General features: G+C 38.4%; 1 protein-coding gene and 1 long non-coding RNA gene across 3 annotated transcripts in view; one reads left to right on the forward strand and one right to left on the reverse strand.

Annotated features, from left to right (window-relative positions):
* The window catches only part of LOC117282125, a 44,357-nt gene extending 41,141 nt beyond the window's left edge, over positions 1 to 3,216 (forward strand). Inside the window, exons 3-4 of the long non-coding RNA XR_004512759.1 lie at positions 1,928 to 2,118; positions 2,540 to 3,216. This is a non-coding gene — a long non-coding RNA (uncharacterized LOC117282125). The remainder of the gene's footprint in view (positions 1 to 1,927; positions 2,119 to 2,539) is intronic.
* The window catches only part of LOC111861851 (homeobox protein abdominal-B), a 452,675-nt gene that overhangs the window by 213,801 nt on the left and 219,457 nt on the right, over positions 1 to 19,417 (reverse strand). The window lies entirely within an intron of this gene.

Raw genomic sequence — 19,417 nt, forward strand, 5'->3', positions numbered from 1 at the left:
AGGGAGAAGTCAGTACTGCAAGACAGACTCGCTGACTGTATTTCGAGAGAAACAAGAATACCAGGATCTGAACCGCCTCCAATATTTCTAGTCGCGTTTGTTCCCTGCGTATGATTTCAGATGAATTCACAAAAATTAAACTGGGCAAATTAATTGGAAAGAAATTTTGAAATGGAGGAAAAATTGCGACATTATGTTCATCTCGAATTCTTTGGATCTGGTGGAACTAAACTACTTGTCTTACTTATGCATTCGCTTGACAATGAACACGGACTCAACATACGAAATTATTTCCGGAAAAAGGAGATATTGTATCAACGTACGATTACATGTAGAAGTATACAACTCGTTAATGTTAGCATACTTGCTTATTTATAAGGAAAGATGGGCTTAAGTTGTAATCATGTTTCCAAGTTTCCTCCTTCCGTCCGTTCCTGCCGCTTTACTCCTCACTTACGCGTTTGAAGTAAGGTTCGTTGACAGATTTTAGTTAAATTTGGTACAAATATAGTGCCAGTAGGCAGTCACTCGGCCTTTATTAGCCATCTTTCTTTATTCTGAAAAAATAAAGGTATGTAAGATTTGAGGCTTTCACGGCGGTGACTATGAAGAAAGCAGTCTTCTGGGATTTGGCACCGTGTATATGTGGTGTTAACCGACGTTTCGGAGGAACGTATCGCCTCCAGCTTCATGGTAGAAGAAAAAATATAAGAAATCTGCAAGCTAAGAGACCTTGAGAACTGGTAAAAGCAGTCTGATTTACCAGTTCTCAAGGTCTCTTAGCTTGCAGATTTCTTATATTTTTTCTTCTACCATGAAGCTGGAGGCGATACGTTCCTCCGAAACGTCAGTTAACACCACATATACACGGTGCCAAATCCCAGAAGACTGCTTTCTTCAAATAAAGGTATGCTTATAAGATCGCAATGCTGTCGGAGGTATTTTTACCTCCTTCGTCAGTTTTATACGCCCCGTCCAAATCATTCTCCTTGATCTGTTCATCTTAATCATATCTGGCGAAGAACAGTACAAACGAAGCTCGCCATTACGCGATATTCTCCAACCTTAGGCCTACTCCTCGTCAGAAACGCTCACTCGCACTGCACCTTTCCAGGAATGTGAGAGAGGAATCCTCACACCCATAAGAAAACAATAGGTAAGAATATAGTTTTGTAGATTTTGGTCCTTACGTTTCAAAATAGAAGCAAAGGAAGGTCAAATATTATGAACCGACATGCAGAAAGCCTCCCAGATTAACTCTTATTCTTAATATCTTTTTAAATGTATTTACATTTGTCAGTATCATTCCCAAATTTTTAAACTTTTTCACGTTTTAGAAGGCTTCATTTTGTATATTTTTAATATGATTATTTCCTTCGCTCTGGTTCAGATGTATTAACATATAATTGCAATTAATGCGTTTACTTAGCAACCAACTTTCTAATTATCTTCAAATTACTTCTATTTCCACAACCTAAGTTATATTTCAACTTGCTAAAATGCGACATCTACGTATATATATAATGCCAAAGTGAAACTTTAGATTAAGTAAAAGTACTTCGCTTATTCAAATCTCTCAGAGGCCTACAGTTTTAAACTGCATTTGAATATAAGACTTACTGAAATTACACTAAGGCAACTGAAACCTGATCTGTGTAGGGCCGAGATACCACCAGACATTCATGTCTGGCCTGCTGAACATTGTCTTGTAGATTTGTATTTTATTTTGGAGATTTCAGTGTATTTGTCTAACTTCAGATGCGAAACGCGCGGTCCACAGATATCAAAGTAAGGTAAGAATTGAAGATCAAATGAACCCGGAACTTAAGTACTGTGTTCCCCTGACACTACGATGTATCTAGGAGTCCCGTACTAACCACAGGGCTCTCGGAAAGTGAGGCTCATAAATGTCTACTCTGTGTTGTAGGATTTCAATCGGATCTCGCAGTTCATGATGGTACGAATGGTGACTCTGTGGAATGACACCATGTAGTCTGACAGATGGTTACCAACGTGCCGGAGGACGATGCTGCGTCAAGATCTTCACTCTGAACACGTTGGCAACATGTTCCTCCGTAGTTTTTTTTTTTTTGAGTGGGGTGAGACTGAATCTACTTGGTACGTCGGCCACTATATTGGTCTATTGTACGAGCCAGAAATAATAGATGATTATGAATGTGGAGCAGTCTCTGGATTGAGAATTTGCAAGTGAAACAGAAATTCTCGGAGAACAGCTGCCCCGGTGTCACTTTGTCCTTCACAAATCGCATATAACCTGAACTGAGCTCGAACCCTTGCCGCCAAGGTGAAAAGCCAGCTACTAACTGCCTGAGCTAAGGCACGGCCTTTGTTCCTCCGTAACTCGACAAACTTGTACAAGACTACACTGTGTCATAACACAGAAAATTACAACGCTAATATTGGCGGCCGTGAAAATATCAAATCTCAGTTCACTGTTGTCATTGTTGGGTACCTTTTTTTGTTGTTGCTGTCTTGGCAATTAAAGTTGCTGTCACTGAAACGCATGTTCTTATTTCAGGAAGAATGCAGTAAATCGTGCAGCTGTTCCTGTCAGAAATGGCGGATAAACCCTACATGAACCTGGAGTCTCACCGCCCCTCCGAGAACATTTCTTCAACGTAAAATCACCGTGAAGTATTCAATTATATAAATTTTTATTCCCCAAATATGCATAGGATTACACGACTGTATCATCATGTAAAACAGCCTAACAATTTTCAATCGTAATTTTAAGAGAATCATTTCCCATTTACAGTACAGTCTTCTGTGTTGCAACGCCATGTAGTTTAATGTTTTGGATAATCATATCTCCTCCTTCTTCAGGTCCGAAGAGTAAGAAAGAGCCGAGCAAGAAACCCGCAGGGTCAGGCAGCAAGCTGGGTTCACGTCCTGCTTCTTGTCGCTTCTTTCTTCGCTTAGTATTCGACTGTGACAACGCAGGTGAAGGGGCCCTCCGAACCTCAGATTTCTCTCCGAACTACCCAGAATTATGACTCAGATGATCGCACTTTTCATAAGCACAGCATGGAGAAACTTAAATCCATAATATCTCATTTATTTCTGTCAGAGAACGCCAGTCAATTTAAGAATTTAGTTAATTTCTTATAATCTATAGAGCAACTCTTTCATAAATTAAATAGATAAAAAGGTAAAGTTGTCTCTATGCTTAACTAATTAAGCACTACAACATGAAGATGTATGGGTGAGTGGATGTATAAATCCACATTGTCTTTAACTTCGGCACTAGTTCGAGGTGAGTTGTCAGATTCGCGCCTCTGCCGCTTTACCCCCGGGAAAAGGGCCCCCGATACCTATTGGATAGGTGGCTGCGTGAGCCCCAGAGCCGGTATGGACGACGTGGAGAACAGAAGATTCTTGACTTTACTGGAACTCTAACTCTGACACCTGCCGTCGTGTAGCCCGTAGCTAGTCGCTATCCCGGCTCCTTCATAAATTAAATAGCTCACATAATTCCAACCTATCTACATGAGGAATCAGACATAAGAAATATCTTTTCAACTCAAAAACCGGTTGCCTACTACTTACGAAATAAGATCAGTGAATGGATACAGACATCCCTAGTGTAAATGGGATTCAGTTTGGGGATCCTTAAATACCCGCTTTTAATACTACACGATATCGAACTGATTATTCTCTAAGTTATTAAATTACTTAAGCCTGTGTGTAACTGCATGTGCTGCTTTGTTATCATTTTGAAATCAAATTTACATCTGAGTTTACTGAAAGGTCAGTCAGAGTCAACTGCGAAACACAATTAACAATATATCTGCAAACTAATTTTAGTGTAATTTCATCCAGTTCAAATATATTATTTATATTTTAGGAAATACAAGATGGAGAAGAAACCAGGACCAAGCTAAACAGGAAGAGATAACATACATCTGAGGGCTGAAGACCATCTCAACACGGAAATGGAAAGTTCTTCGTGACTGCAGGTTATTTTGCTACACTAAACCACTAATGATGTTAGTTCACATTGCATGCAGTGGCTATAAGAAACGAATGATGAGAAAATGCACGAAACACTAAGCAGGAGGAAGGAAAGCAAGATGAGGGGTTTGAGCGTCAGATGAATGCGCTGGCTAAGACTTTACAAAACTGTTGTTGTGAGCATTTGCTGACTGTCTCAGCACAATAAATGTTGCAAAGTACGTGTGGTCTAGATCTGTTGTTAACTAGTGGCAAAGTTCTTTTCCGAAAGCATATATACGTATAGTATGAGTAAAATTCCACAACGTTCAACATTAAATGCTTCAAATGTTTTGGCACGAAACTCAATCAAAATCTTAGATTCCAGTTTTAGAACGACGCTGTATTTATCTCTATCGTGGGTTATTCTTTGGTTAATGGACTCGAGGAGAGTTACGCAAAATAGATAACTATTGCGTCTGTTTCCAGTAGATTTCAAGGCTAGAAGTATTAAATTATACGTCATAGCAATTGGTTCAAAATTACTAAAAACTAGAAACTCAAAATTGGGAGCACGCGGTAGCGTAGTTTGTTGAGGCACTATGCTACAAGCCGGAATATCGCGGGTTCGAATCCCGATGAGGTAGATTTTTCAATTTTCCTAATCATTCCAGCCGCAATATAGCCCAGGGGTCAACTCGGACTCTAATAGAAATGAGCACCAGGAATCTTCCTGTGGGTGAAGGGCGGCCGTCGAGTATTGTTGGCAACCTCACTGCCATCTGTGAGCCAATTATCTAGAAAATGTGGGAGCCTCAACATCTCACAACCCTATGGTCCTCCACGGACTGTTACAGGGATACAATAAGAAAAAGAAGTGATTAAAAATTGATTTTATCCTGAATATAGATATGTGTCACATTAGCACGAACACTTACGATTATAAGCGAATATCTGAACTATGTTTCCTATGCATGTGCCAGAATGGTGAAATTCTGTTATTAAGTAAATTCAGGAGTTCGCATAGAATTGGCAAAGCTTACTTTCTTCTTGCAAACCTTTTTTGTTAAAGAGATTTCCTAGCCTGTTGCTATTATTGTCATTTTATTTGAGTTTATTCTTCTGTGTAGGAAAAAATTAGAGACAATTTATGCACTTTACTTACAGAATATAACAGGGACGTTTGATATTTTAGTCGCTTTAGTAATTGCTCACTTACCGATCAGTATGTAACACCTAATTTGTATGTATCCTTATCTATCTCCACGAAAAATGGCAATGCCTGTCTCCAAATTATCTTTATCAAACTGAAAGACGAAAGAATGTTTGCACGGATTGTTGCTTTACATCCCACAAAACTGTCACCTCGAGGAAAGCTCCAGGTTTTCCAAGATCAAATTCCGTACTTCATATCAGGGCTCTTGTGCTAAGTGTCACTGGAGCCACTACCACCTCACGATCTCGCTGGTCCGCCATGTTCTTATTAATAACTTAAGGAAATTAGAAATTATCACGTTAGGATGTACTTTTCCGGCGTCGTATTAATGTTCACACTGTTCCATGAGAATCAGTCAAATATTATAAAGTTCACACATAGAGTCATACACACCCACAAAACATGGTTATCTCAAAAGGTTACTGTTTTCATTTAAAGGAGAGAAACACACACTAAGAGATCAGAAGAGAATATTCAGCGCAATTTACGTCAGGCGTAAGCAACTTACTTCTATTAAATTTTTAGTTTCGTTCATTGGAGTACTTACTCCAAATCACAAACAATTCAAGGAGCTAATTCAGAATAATGTAATTTTCAAATTTATGAAATATGGGAAGGGGCGGGAGGGGGCATTGTGTTCGGCCGTCAATGGAATGACTACTTTGCTCAGTTCAACAAATTTACTCTGTAACTGCAACCTCCCCAAAATTAATTGATCAGAAAACATAGAGCGTTCTCTCTTCACGATCATGTTGCTTTTCAGGCAAAATTACAAATAAAATATTAGTTTCCATTTAGAATTATTTTCCTTCAGTGTCGTGTCTACAAGGAGTAATTAATAAACATACTTAAAACACTGTTAGGCTCCAAAAAGAAAATGAGAATTATCTTAATTTACCCCTCCAAAAATATACGGAATATATTAAAATTTGGCAATAACTTATTCAAATTCGATGCACAACTTACTTTTTGTAACACACCTGCGAAAATAATCTTCCTGTTAACGAAATAATTTATAAAAAATATACTAGTAACGTCCGTCATAATTTCCAGAAGAAAACCAAGGTTTCAGTTTTACTAACTCCTATTACTCGTCACAATAAACTTTTAAAAGGAAAGAAAATGCCAAGCGATGCTTTCAAGATTCCCTCTTAACTACATGGCTAGTCAGTCATAAATAATTCTGCATAGTAATATAAAACCGACATCTTAAACAGACGGTAGAAAATAAATCCAAATTCTTTAATCTTATGCGTAAATAAGTGGAATATTAGTAGAATCTTGAGAAATAAAAGCAGATGTAAACTGGGAAAAGTTAGATTTACTCGTTAATTCTAGCACACAATTTGCCCTATACACATCTGCACTTCAGCATCACGAAGGTGAATAGAGGAGGACATCGGCTCTGAATGTATCACCCATTTCAGTGTTTGAAATAAGACGGTATCACAATAGGACCAAGAAGCTATGCTTAAATAAGAAGTGTGCGGTCGAAATTTAGGGAATTTTCTTATAACGTATTATAAATATTTAAATATATTTGCAATACATTTTGCTTTAATTGTTAATGAACAAAAATAGCAGTCAGCATATATTCATTTGAGCATTTAATTTCAAAATCTCATGAAAATTGTTATAAAATATTCTAGACGGACGTCCGAATTGTTAGTCATATCGATTTAGAAAGTATATTATATTCATTATCAGTTGACGAGGAATGCATATAGGATATTGGTGGAAAATCCAGAATGAAAGAGACCACTAGGAAGACCAAGTCGTAGGTGGGTGGACAACATTAAAATGGATCTTCGAGAGATAGCATGGGATGGTATTGATTGGATTGGTCTGGCTCAGATTAGGGACCAGTGGAGGGCTGTTGTGAACACGGTAATGAACCTTCGGGTTCCATAAAATGCTGGGAAATTCTTGAGTAGTTGCAGATTTGGCTTCTCCTCAAGAAGGGCTCAACTCCATAAGTAAGATCAGGTGAAATCATACTGTAAGAATATCCATTCCATTGGGCATCTAATCGAAGCTAATGTCAAACCCGAGAGAACAGAAGCAAGGGAGGGGAAAAAGGAAGCAAAAAGGAAAAATGAAAATGGAACTAAGATTAATGCAAGAAATTTTAAATTAGACGGGGGGGGGAGAACCCGAAATGTTTGCTTCTCCCGAAAGCGGAATATTTTTATTCTATTAATTCTTTCAAATCTAAAGATTTCTGTCAATGGTCACGTAATATTTTTGTCGACATCAACCAAATTGTTAAACAAATCTATTCAGAAAATACGAGTAATTACTTTTCCAATATCACGTGACAAGATAGAGTAGGAATGCCTATTCCATTGATTATGCAAGGTTCTCAATTTCCAGCACTCCATAAATATTAATAAAAATACGTTAAAAATAAAAATTATCATTAAATAATTTTTAAAATAATCTTTTGAAATGTCACACGTTTTTGTGCTCGCTCATAAAATTATTGCAAGCACTTTTTGAACTCATTTGCATGTCAGCTAATCCTTTGTTACTTCTCTGTCAATGTCCTCCGTGTATTCAGATCTGCTCCCTGTCAACCAGACGCTACATTGGGGAATAAGAATAAGAATAATAAAGATAATGGGGAGTTATTTAATTAAAGGAAATGAAATAATGGAAATAATGGAAACCATTGCTTTGCCAAATGCTGCTGTACTGGTACTGCATCGTGAGGACTCGCATTTTCATAGAGGAGGAATCGGCTTCCTCTTTCCTGAAACTGAGATCTTACTGGACGAATTATTTGAACCAAACGAGACAAAAAGTCCACATAATATTTCGTATTCTCCGCTTGACATGGCGGAACATATTCTTTTTTAATTATTCCCTAATTGTCAAAGAATGATACCAACATTACTCTGATTTCTTACTTTTGAATTCAAATCTTCTTTGTGGCTTGGAGAGCTTAGAGAACGCCATTCCATGCTTTGTCTCCTTGCTCGGGGATCGTACTGGAAATATCAGGTCCCATCATGCGCTTTAACTGAGACAAGCAAGGAAGGATAGTCATCCACAGACTGAATACACTCTTAAAAAGCTTGCAATTTGACCAAACAGTGATAAACAAAGCTAGCGCAGATCTCCAGTTTTCCGAGATCTTCCACTAAGATTCTGCAAATTGTTTCTCTGCTAATTTCGAGTTTCTCTTCCATTATCCGAAGAGCTGAACTCAATTTCCGAAATGTTTGACCATGTAAGGCGTTCAAACAGTTTTTGGTCGTCCACTGCGCTCGTTATCTTCGAGATTTTCATGGCCGTCCCGAAATATTGCGTGTCAATCAAAACCCCATGTATGAGAGAAGGAATTTTCACCATAAACCTGTGGAGAATTTTAGCAGCCGTTTTGTCTGTCTTGAAACAAAATTAAATGTTCGCATTTTGCTCCATCATTACTAACTGTCACAACGATCTGCATTGAACCAATCTTAAGCAGGACTGAGCATGAATGACAACAGAGAAATGACTGATCTCGTAAAGAGAACACGATGGAAGAGTCAGCTTATATGGAGAAGTTGAATCATGTTCCTACGTGATTCCCAATGCGAATATTTGACTCAGTCCCAGAATCTAACTGCCAGATCTAGTGTAAGCAAACGTAGTCTCAAACCCGGGAGAGCGGAAAGGACTGGAACCGAAAATCACCGAAAAAATAAAGAAAATACGTAAGCAAGGACATAGTAATAATAAATATTTGTAAAATACTACAAGAAGCGAAAAGGGAAGAACCATGAGCCTATTATGGTTAATGGGATATAAAATTCCAAAGGATTTTCACCAACATGCTTACGAAGATGGAAATAGTTTCTTCTCAGATGAATAAAATTCTGGAATTTGTACGTTACCGATTTTAGCTCTTGAAGGGATTATAATATTAAAGCACTTTTTTATAATAATTAGTGTCCTATTACCCTACTTTTATAGTTTCTAGAACACATCAAGAAAAAGAAAGCAATTCAGGAAAGAACAATGGAATTGCTATATTTAAATGAATTATACGTCCCAATGTCGACAAGTATAACATATCAAAAACACTTAGTTTACTAAATTCATGGATAGTTGTTCTTTAGAACCCCATAGGCACTCAGCTGGTCATTTAATTTCCCGTCTCTCTACTGAAACAGATGTTCCACTACAATCTTCGAAACTGCCACTCACTAATTCGAAGCCTTAGACAGATGAAGACAATACAATGGTATAAGCCCTATTTTTGGAGATTGATTTGGATACTATTATTACACCATCTACTTCTAGGTCCAACAAGTTGTTTTTTTCTATTCAGAAATTCCTCTTAAAGTCTGTGTGCATTTCTCATTTCGCCCACTTATACTACAAACAGAAACTCTGACACACTCACTCATCACCTCATCTTCCTTAATTTCATCTCCCTAAAATATTTCGCTAAAGGTGCAAATTAGGAAGCTTCAAATTTAAAAAGAAATAAATATTTCATTCTGGCAAAGAAAATCTAGAATTCCACAACTTACACCTGCAAACGTTATGAAACAGCATTCCGAACTACCAATACGACAGACTATAACTCCTCTAACTATAGACACAAGAACAGGGATATGCAGTGTAATGGATGTGTTTGTTCTGCATATTTTCTCTGCACTGCGTTGGTATGAAACAATCATAAAACTATCTCTTCATCAGAAGGCAGTAAACTAGTTCAGCCAAATATTTATTGTTTGTATTATTGATTTTGGCACTTAATTTGAATCTCAGTCGTGTTCTGGTTACTCTCAAAACCTTCTATTGCCATTGGTCTGGATTTGCGATTATAAACTGCAAACCGTTTTTATTGTGATCAACAGACGATTACGGCCTAACGTAATCTTCACAGAACACAGTAATTCCAGCGGAATAAGATTCGCGTGGAATATTTTTAAAAGTGAAAGGAGAGGCGATGCAAAGCTTAGCCCAGTTGCTTCTTCAGTGAGTTATTTAAAGGTGCGTCCAGCATAGTTGTAGACCTTTAACGTAACAAATTATTTCACATGAGCTTTTAATTTATTAAATATATAGAACTATTTATGTCTCATATTGCAGTCAGGTCTCTTAATGAAAACCATATATACCAAATATTTTCAAAATTTCTCTCTGCGGAATATTGTTATGCTGCTAAATTTTCTAAAGAATTCAGGACTGAAATTAGATCACGGAATTCAAAATGAAATGATCTTATTCCCGCTACATCACAGAGCAGATATATTATCGTTATAATGATTATGTTAATTATGTGACTACACCCTGAAGACGTAAACACGTGCCTCATGTACTGGCAGTGCTGTAGACACTGGGTACTCAGTTTTAACTAAAGTTGACTACCAAGAATTTCCGAAACGTCGGAAATACAGTGTGCTCTTTAAAGGTGTCGTCATTCAGAAATAGAATACACGCAATAATTGAATGGTAGTGAAATCCTGAAATGTGCAGTCACTTCCACCGGTGCCTCTTGTATGGAATAAGAAATAATACAATTCTCTGTTGCATATAGAGTAAAATTCTTATCAAACACTTGAATGGTACACTGTAATGTTTAAGAACAAAGAATCCAAATGTACAGAATTTGCTTGTTATAATCCAACACATTCAAACTGAACATGTGAACTAAAAATTATCAGTCATTCCAGAAGAAGTGTCAGCACTACAATGTATTCCTACCAGACAGAAAACGTACGTCTTCATTAAGAAGTCCAATTGTTTATGTAATTGAGGAAAAAATAGCTGTTTATTATGAGACTCATGTAAAATGCAGGTTTTTCTTTACTTCGAAACGGGCGATATATGCAGTAAGAATTGCATTTAATGGTTAATTTAAATCGCTGTTAAGAATGCCGCCTTCCGGGATGTGGCACCATGTAGATCTTATGTGAATTAATTTAATAAGACTTGAAATGCAGGGGTGGGGAGAATTAAATCGAGGAAAGATTAATGTACGACTTAATTTCGTACCAATTCCTTGCGAACAAGTAGCTACGGTTAAAGATTAAGTAATGTTATACTGTTTTTGAATGCATAATATATACGTATTGGATATATTGAAACTAACTTTCCCAACGTTTTAATATAATTTCTTATACTGTAATTTAATATACATAAACGAAACCTGTGGAAGGAAGAAACATACTCTGTGAAACATAAATTTGAAGAATAAAATGAAATTGGTTTGGAACAGCAGTTTTTTAATTTTTCGCAAAGTAACTTATCTACAACCCCCTTTCCATTTCCAGATATGGATTTAGTTACTTTGAATTCCATAATATTGCACTGTTTTGTGGAAGTCTACAATTCAAAAATATCTTAAGTCCGTCCAGATATTGAACGGTTTCATCACAATGGATTATAAGGTATTAATTTATTATAAGAACCTGGAACATAGGAGAGTTTGCTTTGTTCCTTCAGCGTTCCGTTCATTCTGTAGCATTTGCAAGTTTCACAAAGAAAGTAGTTTCCGTGTATCTACTTTTCAGTCTAACATAAAATTCCTCGTAAATTTATAAGAGGGGAGTAGAAGAAAAATCGCCTAATTTTTGTTTACGTGCATGCAAGTTGGGGCAAGAGACGAAATGAGCCATCCTTTGAGCCATCCTTTTAGAGTCAACAGTAAGTCAAATACATATGACTTTTTCCAGACCTTTTCCACTTACAGAATAAGTAAGGTTTGTAAGATTTGAGGCTTTCACGGCGGTGACTATGAAGAAAGCAGTCTTCTGGGATTTGGCACCGTGTATATGTAAGACTGCTTTCTTTTTAAGTAAGGTTTGTAAGGGAAAAGAGAAGTTAGCAGTATAACAAAATTAGTGCACTACTGTGAAAATATTTATATTCTGAAAAATTGCGCTTTACTTAAATAAGGGTATAATTGTACTAACAATAATATTTGTAATGTTACATGAAATGCCCTTCTGTAAATCAGATGGAAACAGGAATATCTACTCCTTCGCGCTCCCAAATATATCGCCGTCATGCTATTCGTAACAAAATTATATCCCTAACCTCCCTTGGCCAATAGGGGCGTATTAATGACCATAAAACAATACGTACGCTTCTGTTAAATTGGATGCACTTAAAATAAAGGGACCCCATGTGGTGTTTCAAAGCGGGGGGTAACATTCTTGGCTCTGTACGTTCTGTGTAATGATCATAACGCGCAAAAGGCTAACTGAGATGTCTTTATTGGTCTTGGAGTACAGGGCAGTTTGTACTGACACACCTTTATATAGACACGATTGTTGCAGTTAAATGAAAGAGTCCATTAATTGGCTCACTGAAAAGAGAACTGCATTTAAACTCACACGGATGACGGACACTTTCAGCTTCTTGTTTTTGGTTTAAGAACACGAAATTTCGGAATCTGGTTCTACTTCCGTTGTCAGAGAGAAGCTTGAAACCTGTTCCAATAGATGGAACTAACCTCTGTCTCCGATCATAATGTTCTTAACTAAAAGAGCTGACGCGAAATGTGCAATATATATCAGTTTAATAACACATCCTCGTCACAAACTCTAGCCTTTATTCGATCAGAGATTATGACTAGTGGACAGACTAGCGAATGGTAGTTTAATGACACCCTTCTTCTCTACAAAACGTGAGAGGAATTGTACGCCGTTGGTTGAACACTGTCCTCAAAATGGAAGTAGGAGGCTCTCGAAGGAAATCTTTTATCTCAACTGACTAAGCCTCAGATTTTAAAAAATTATCATAACCATCATCAGGATCGGCGATGTGGACCCCGCAAAAATATGTTACCTGTATTTCGCGGTTTGATTGAGGCGACATTAAGAGTAGTCCACATGAAGATTTGCAATCTTTCTATGGAAAATAGGATGACAGTAGCTATTTCATATCTAAACAAGCGATTAGCTTCATGAAATTTGGTCCTTCTTGAAAAACCCCTAGTCGTTCAGGTACTCACAAATTTCCCAACATTTCATAAAACCCGAGGGTTCACAGTAGCCCTCCACTGGTTCCTATCCTAAGCCAGACTACTTCATTCCACACCACACCAACCTATTTCCTTAAGATCCATTTTAATATTATCTTCCCACTTATATCTGTATCATCTTAGTGGTGTCTTTCCTTCTGGCTTTCCCATCACCTTCCTATATACATTCATCTTCTCCCCATGAGTGCCATATTCCGTTCCCAAGTCATCCTCCTTGACTTGATAAATCTAATTACACATGCGAGCAGTGTATGTTATGAAGCTCTTCATTATTCAAGTTACTCCAACTTCCTGTCACTTCATCACTGTTCAGTTAATATATTCCCCTCAGCACGATGTCTCGAACACCCTCGCTCTATACTCCTCCTTCAGTGTGAGCACCAAGTTTCATAGAAGACACTGCAGACAAAACGTAGTTCTGTGTGTTCTAATTTTTACGTTTCTAGACAGTAGACGAGAAGATAAATTTTCTGGACTGAATCTTAGCAAACAATAACAGAATTCAATCTGCTTTAACTTCTTTTTGAACCAAATTTTGATTTGTTATTGTCGTTCCAAAATTTTAACTTTGCCACAATTTTAGAGGCTCTGTTAGTTATCTTAATGATCTGCTTTGCCCTGCACTCTGGCGGGGAGACATCAACATACAGTTGCTTTCCTCTGCGTTTACTTCTAGACAAACCTATTTATTAGCGTGAATTACAGCTTCTATGGTATCTATTGCATATACATATTACCTTCTGACAGATCTACATCATCAGAATAGAAGAAAACCTGAAGTGTCACATTCGATTTCAGTCCCATTGAGTTTTCGGAAAAGCAGTGGCGCTGAAACATCTCCTTCTCTTAAACCATTTTGACAGGAAAGGAATTAGACAAAATTAGACGAACTTTAGTGTACGTTTCATTTAAGTACATTGTAATAAGCCTAATAGGGAGCCGTAATAGCGTAGTCGGTATAGGAAGACGACAGGGTCGGATATGAGTAGGGTGGAGGCAAGAATTTTCTCTTCTCCAAGTCGTCCAGGCCGACTCTGGGGTCCACCAAACCTCCTATCCAAAAGGAGCCAGGGGCTCTTTCGCCTAGAGCAAAGCAGGCGGGGCGTGAAGCTGACCACTCACCTCCAACTAGTGCTGATGTCAAGAAAATATAGGTCTATACATCCACCACCACCACCCCCCATACATTTTCATGGTATAGTGCTTAATTCCTTAAGAGTAGGGAAAAGTTTGCCTAACTAATTTCATGGGTACCCAAAACTCTATGAGAATATTGTACAGTGCTTCCCTCCTAACTGAATTAGAGGAATTGTTGAATTCTATGGATAGCTATCTCATTGTATTTACATATTTTCTTCAGTATCTGATAAATGCAAAAACTGTGACAAGTTGTTGATCTATTACGTCGAAATCCACGCTGATGATCCCCAATAATTTCATCTACATACGAACTTGGTCTTGAGGGAAGAATGTGGGATAAACTTTATACAAAATTTATAAGAGTGACATGCCTCAACAATTACTGCACTGAGTTCCATTGCCCTTCTTGTGAACTGGTACAATAACAGATTCATTCAACTGATCAGTAATTTTTTTAATCCAAATAGATTAATGAGTTTATAGACTTCAGAACGTAACTTTTCCCTTCAAGTTCTGCCAGAATTTTATCACTAACTGACGATTTACATTATTTAATTTTGCTTAAGGATTTGAATTCAAAGTGACTATTCTCAGGTACTAACGGCTCAGCTGTACGAACGTATATAATTCCATCAGCCTGATATCACCAACCGCATGTATATTCAATAGCTGAGAGAATTCTTCAACATATTCAAAATATTTTGGAAATCTGGAAACAAGTCACGACACTCATCAGTTACCAACTAAGTGTTAGGTTGGTAATATTCTTTAAACGCATTTATTCCTCTGTATTAGTCTCCAAGAGTGTCGTTCTTACTGTGTGATGCGAGATAATGAATACCCGTGATAAGTAGTACAAGAAGTTGCCACCCATTCGCTCGAGTCTTCAAAAGTTTCTGTAGGTGTTGGAGTCACAGTGCAATGTTAGGAAGTGACTAACATAGGCTAGACATTAAACGATGTTTCCTTATTGGAAAGTAAGAAAGAGCCAGAAAATACTCGAAAGACCTCTGAGATTGGTTGAGCCATTACCCCAACATTCTGATAGAAATTCCTCATTTCTTGATGTACAGTTGATGAACATGACTTTTAAAGGAGCTGCCTCTACTCCTTCTATTAACAAATTATAACACAGCCAATGGAAAATTTTCAATAAATATAATTTTTTTAATTATATTTGGTGAGCAGTTTAGAAGGGACACGCAGAAAGGGGCGGGTTGTACGCGGTAGCGTAGTTGGTTGAGGCACTATGCTACAAGCTGAAAGGTCGCGGGTTCAATTCCCGATGAGGTCATCGGAATTTTTTCAATTGACCTAATTCTTACAGCCGCAATATGACTCTGGGGTAGACTCAGCCTCTAATAGAAATGAGTACCAGGAATATCCTTGGAATGTTCTTGAGGGCTAGGGGCGGCCGGCGCGTAGGGCTGACAACCTTACCGCCATCTATGAGCGGACTGTCTAGAAAATGTGGGAACCTCAACATCTCACAACCCTATGAGCCTCCACGGCCTGTCACAGAGATACATTTACTTTTACTTTTAGACAGAAAGGGGCTTCAGTGGAAGTGTTGTAACCAGACAGCAGGACATATAGATAGTTAATAGGTCATTTGGAAACGTGGCAAATTTAAATATTCGTGAATGACATTAGCAAATCAAATTGCATTAATAAAAATTTAAGATGAAATTTAACTTTTGGTGGTGCTTGCTGCCATTCAGCTTAGAATCATTTTTCTTCCAGTCTGGTGTATAATAAAGTAAAGAATAAGATTTCCAGAGCTGTAACTCGACCTATTTCTTTTCATGTGTGAAATTTGTTATATCATTTTAGAGGAATAACATACACTAAATCTGTATACAAACAGGGTACCGAGGACAGTATTTTGACCGAAGTTGGAGGAAGGATTTCAGAGAAAGAGAAGAGGAAGTTGTAGACCGGATTTGTTTGACTTATGGTAGAGACCCATGGTGGTCTCCTAGAAACACGGTACTGAGCCTCCGATTTAATAGAATGGTGGCAACTTTGAAAAGGCTGAGAAACTTCTGAATGTTTTCTCAAAGATCACTGTTCTCCACGGAGTTAGTCGGAAAGCCAGATCGACGCTGTTTCTGGCTGGTGGCATAGAAAATATTTAAAAGCTCCATTTCCTGAATTTTCGGTGATCCTTAGTATATTCACACTCGAGGAGAAGTGACTACACCCTGAAGACGCAAACACATGCCTCATGTACTGGCAGTGCTGCAGACACTGGGTACTCACTTTGCACTAAAGTTGAGAACCAAGAGTTTCCGAAATGTCGGAAATACATTGTGCTCATTCAAGGTGTCATCATTCAGAAATAGAATACAAGCAATAATTGAATGATAGTGGAATCCTGAAATGCGCAGTTACTTTCGCTGGTGCCTCTTGTATGGAATAAGAAATAATACAATTCTCTACTGCATGTAGAGTAAACTTATCAAACACTTGACAGGTACACTGTAATGTTTAAGAACAAAGAATCCAAATGTACAGAATTTGCATGTCATAATCCAACACATTCAAAGTGAACATGTGAACTAAAAATTATCAGCCATTCCAGAAGAAGTGTCAGTACTACAATGTATTCCTACCAGACAGAAAACGCACAACGTCTTCATTAAGAAGACCAATTGCTTATGTAATTGAGGAAAAAAATAGCCGTTTTTTATGAGACTCATGTAAAATGCAGACTTTTCTTAATGTTAAGACAGGCGATGTATGTAGTAATCATTATATTTAATGGTTAATCTAAATCATTGTTAAGATTTCAGTCTTCTGGGATGTGGCACCGTGTAGATCTCGCGTGAACCGACGTTTCGGAGGAACGTATCGTCTCTATTTTCAAGGTAGAAAAATCCGCGAGCCAGCAATCAGCATACTGTAGTCACCTGCTCACGCTGGTTCCTCGCTCGCAGATTTTTCTACCTTGATGATGGAGGTGATACGTGCCTCCAAAACGTTGGCTCACACAAGATCTACACGGCGCCACATCCCAGAAGACGGCACATTTCATAGTCATGGCCGTGAAAACCTCAAATCTTGCAAAAACCACTCTTACAATGATACTGTCATATTTGAGACACATTTTATGTCTGTAGCCGATTTATTACATCTTTAAGCATTATCTGTTTTCACTTCCAAACTGAAGTCTTCAGAATGGTACCGCTCAATGTCAGTATTCTGTTTAATCCTCCATTAACGAAACCCCCTTACGACGCTTATATTAATACGACTCAGGAGAGGGCCGAAACGACGGACTTTGATTATATATTATGAATAATGGGACAAATATCAACTGACAATCGAGAAGTAGAGGTAGACCAAACAGTAATCACGCACTACTCAATGAGAAAGTAACCCCCCCCCACCGTATAATGAACCCTCCTATGTTCCAAGCGACCCTCAAGTCAATGCTACGGGCTGGACGACAAAGGGGTCGGAATTTTCTTTTCTCCATGTAGTCCAGACCAGCTCTGGAGTCCACCCAACCTCCTATCCAAAGGGTACTGGGGGCTCTTTCCCAGGGGTTAAATCGGCTGTGGCGTGAAGCTGACCACTCTCCTCTAGCTAGTGCCAAGGTCAAGGAAACGTGGGGCTATACGTCCACTCCTCCATATGCATTTCNTCCAGGGGTTAAATCGGCTGTGGCGTGAAGCTGATCAAGGAAACGTGGGTCTATACATCCACTCCTCAATATGCATTCATAGCGTAGTGCTTAATTAGTTAAGCACCGGGACAAATTTACTTTACCTTACCTTTACCCCTAGAAGGAAAGTGAACTTAGAAGCGCACAAGTTGTGCAGCAAGAAAAAAAAAAACTCAAGGTGGAACAGAACTAAATTGGCTGAGTTTATGTCTCAACGTAGTTAAACTTATACGCCATTTTGTTACCTGTTATTAATCTTGATATTCACTGCACTTATTCGTCCATATCTCTGTCATTCCTACAATATCTCCGGAAGAGAATCTGGATTGCTGTAATATACTCATAACAAACCCTCTCAGCTTCCGTATGCCAACAACAAGTGAGAACAGATCAATATATGAAAATGAGCAAGAAAAAATTCTTCTGTAATTATAAAACAATAGTAGCACTATGCATTTGATTATTTGAAATTAAATATCGGGAAAAGCCGATCGCGGTAGCCCAACACTCTAAGGCATATACTGACTTCGCTTGCTCGAACGCTGGAATCGTAGCTTTGAATCCCACAGAAGGCATGGTTGTTTGGTGTGTGTATGTGTTTATTCTGTGTTTATGTTGTCCTGTGTTTGGGTAGAGGCTTTGAGACCAGCTGATCACTCGTTCAAGGAGTCCTACCGTCTGTACAATAATCATAAAACTGAAGATCAGAGGCCAGGGCCCAAAAGGGGCTGTGGCGCCGGTGAAAAAAAAATATATCGGAAAGTACTCGAGGTTTAATTCCACGCTGCTTTCACTGATAATATTCAGATAACAGTAAGTGGGTCTATAGGTGAGGCCATGTTGTTAATAGCCACAGCCATAATGACGTCAGAGGAAGTAACATAAACATGTAACAATTCAGCACTAGATCTCCCTGCTCCTTATGCCATAAAATAGGCCTACATATTTTGGATTGTGCTGTCCGTATTTACTGAAAGTTCTATACTATGTATATTGGTGATTTTCCCGGTGGGAGTTGGAAAGCGGTAAGAACATGAGGCTGACCACTCACCCCCATTTAGTGTGAGGTTAAATGGTGGAGATATAAACTGAAATGCCAAAAGTCATGGGATAGGTACCTAGTGTCGTGTAGGACCCCCTCTAGCCCTGCAAAGTGCAGCAACTTGACGTGGCATCGATTCCACAAGTTGACAGAAGACCTCTGAGAGATGCTGAGCCATGCCGTCTCGATAGCCGCCCACAGCTCCCAGGTATTTGTAGGTGCAGGATTTTGGGTGCGAATGGACCTCTCCACCACATTCCATAAATGCTCGATTGGTTTCATGTCGGGCGAATGTGGTGGCCACACCATTCGTCGGAACTCTCCAGAATGCTCCTCGAACCAATTCTGGACAACTCCGGCCCGATGACACGGTGCATTGTCCTGCTAGAATATCCCATCATTAAGCACCCG

This window comes from Cryptotermes secundus, unplaced genomic scaffold (genome assembly GCF_002891405.2).
Source record: "Cryptotermes secundus unplaced genomic scaffold, Csec_1.0 scaffold180, whole genome shotgun sequence".
Taxonomy (NCBI): Eukaryota; Metazoa; Arthropoda; class Insecta; order Blattodea; family Kalotermitidae; genus Cryptotermes; species Cryptotermes secundus.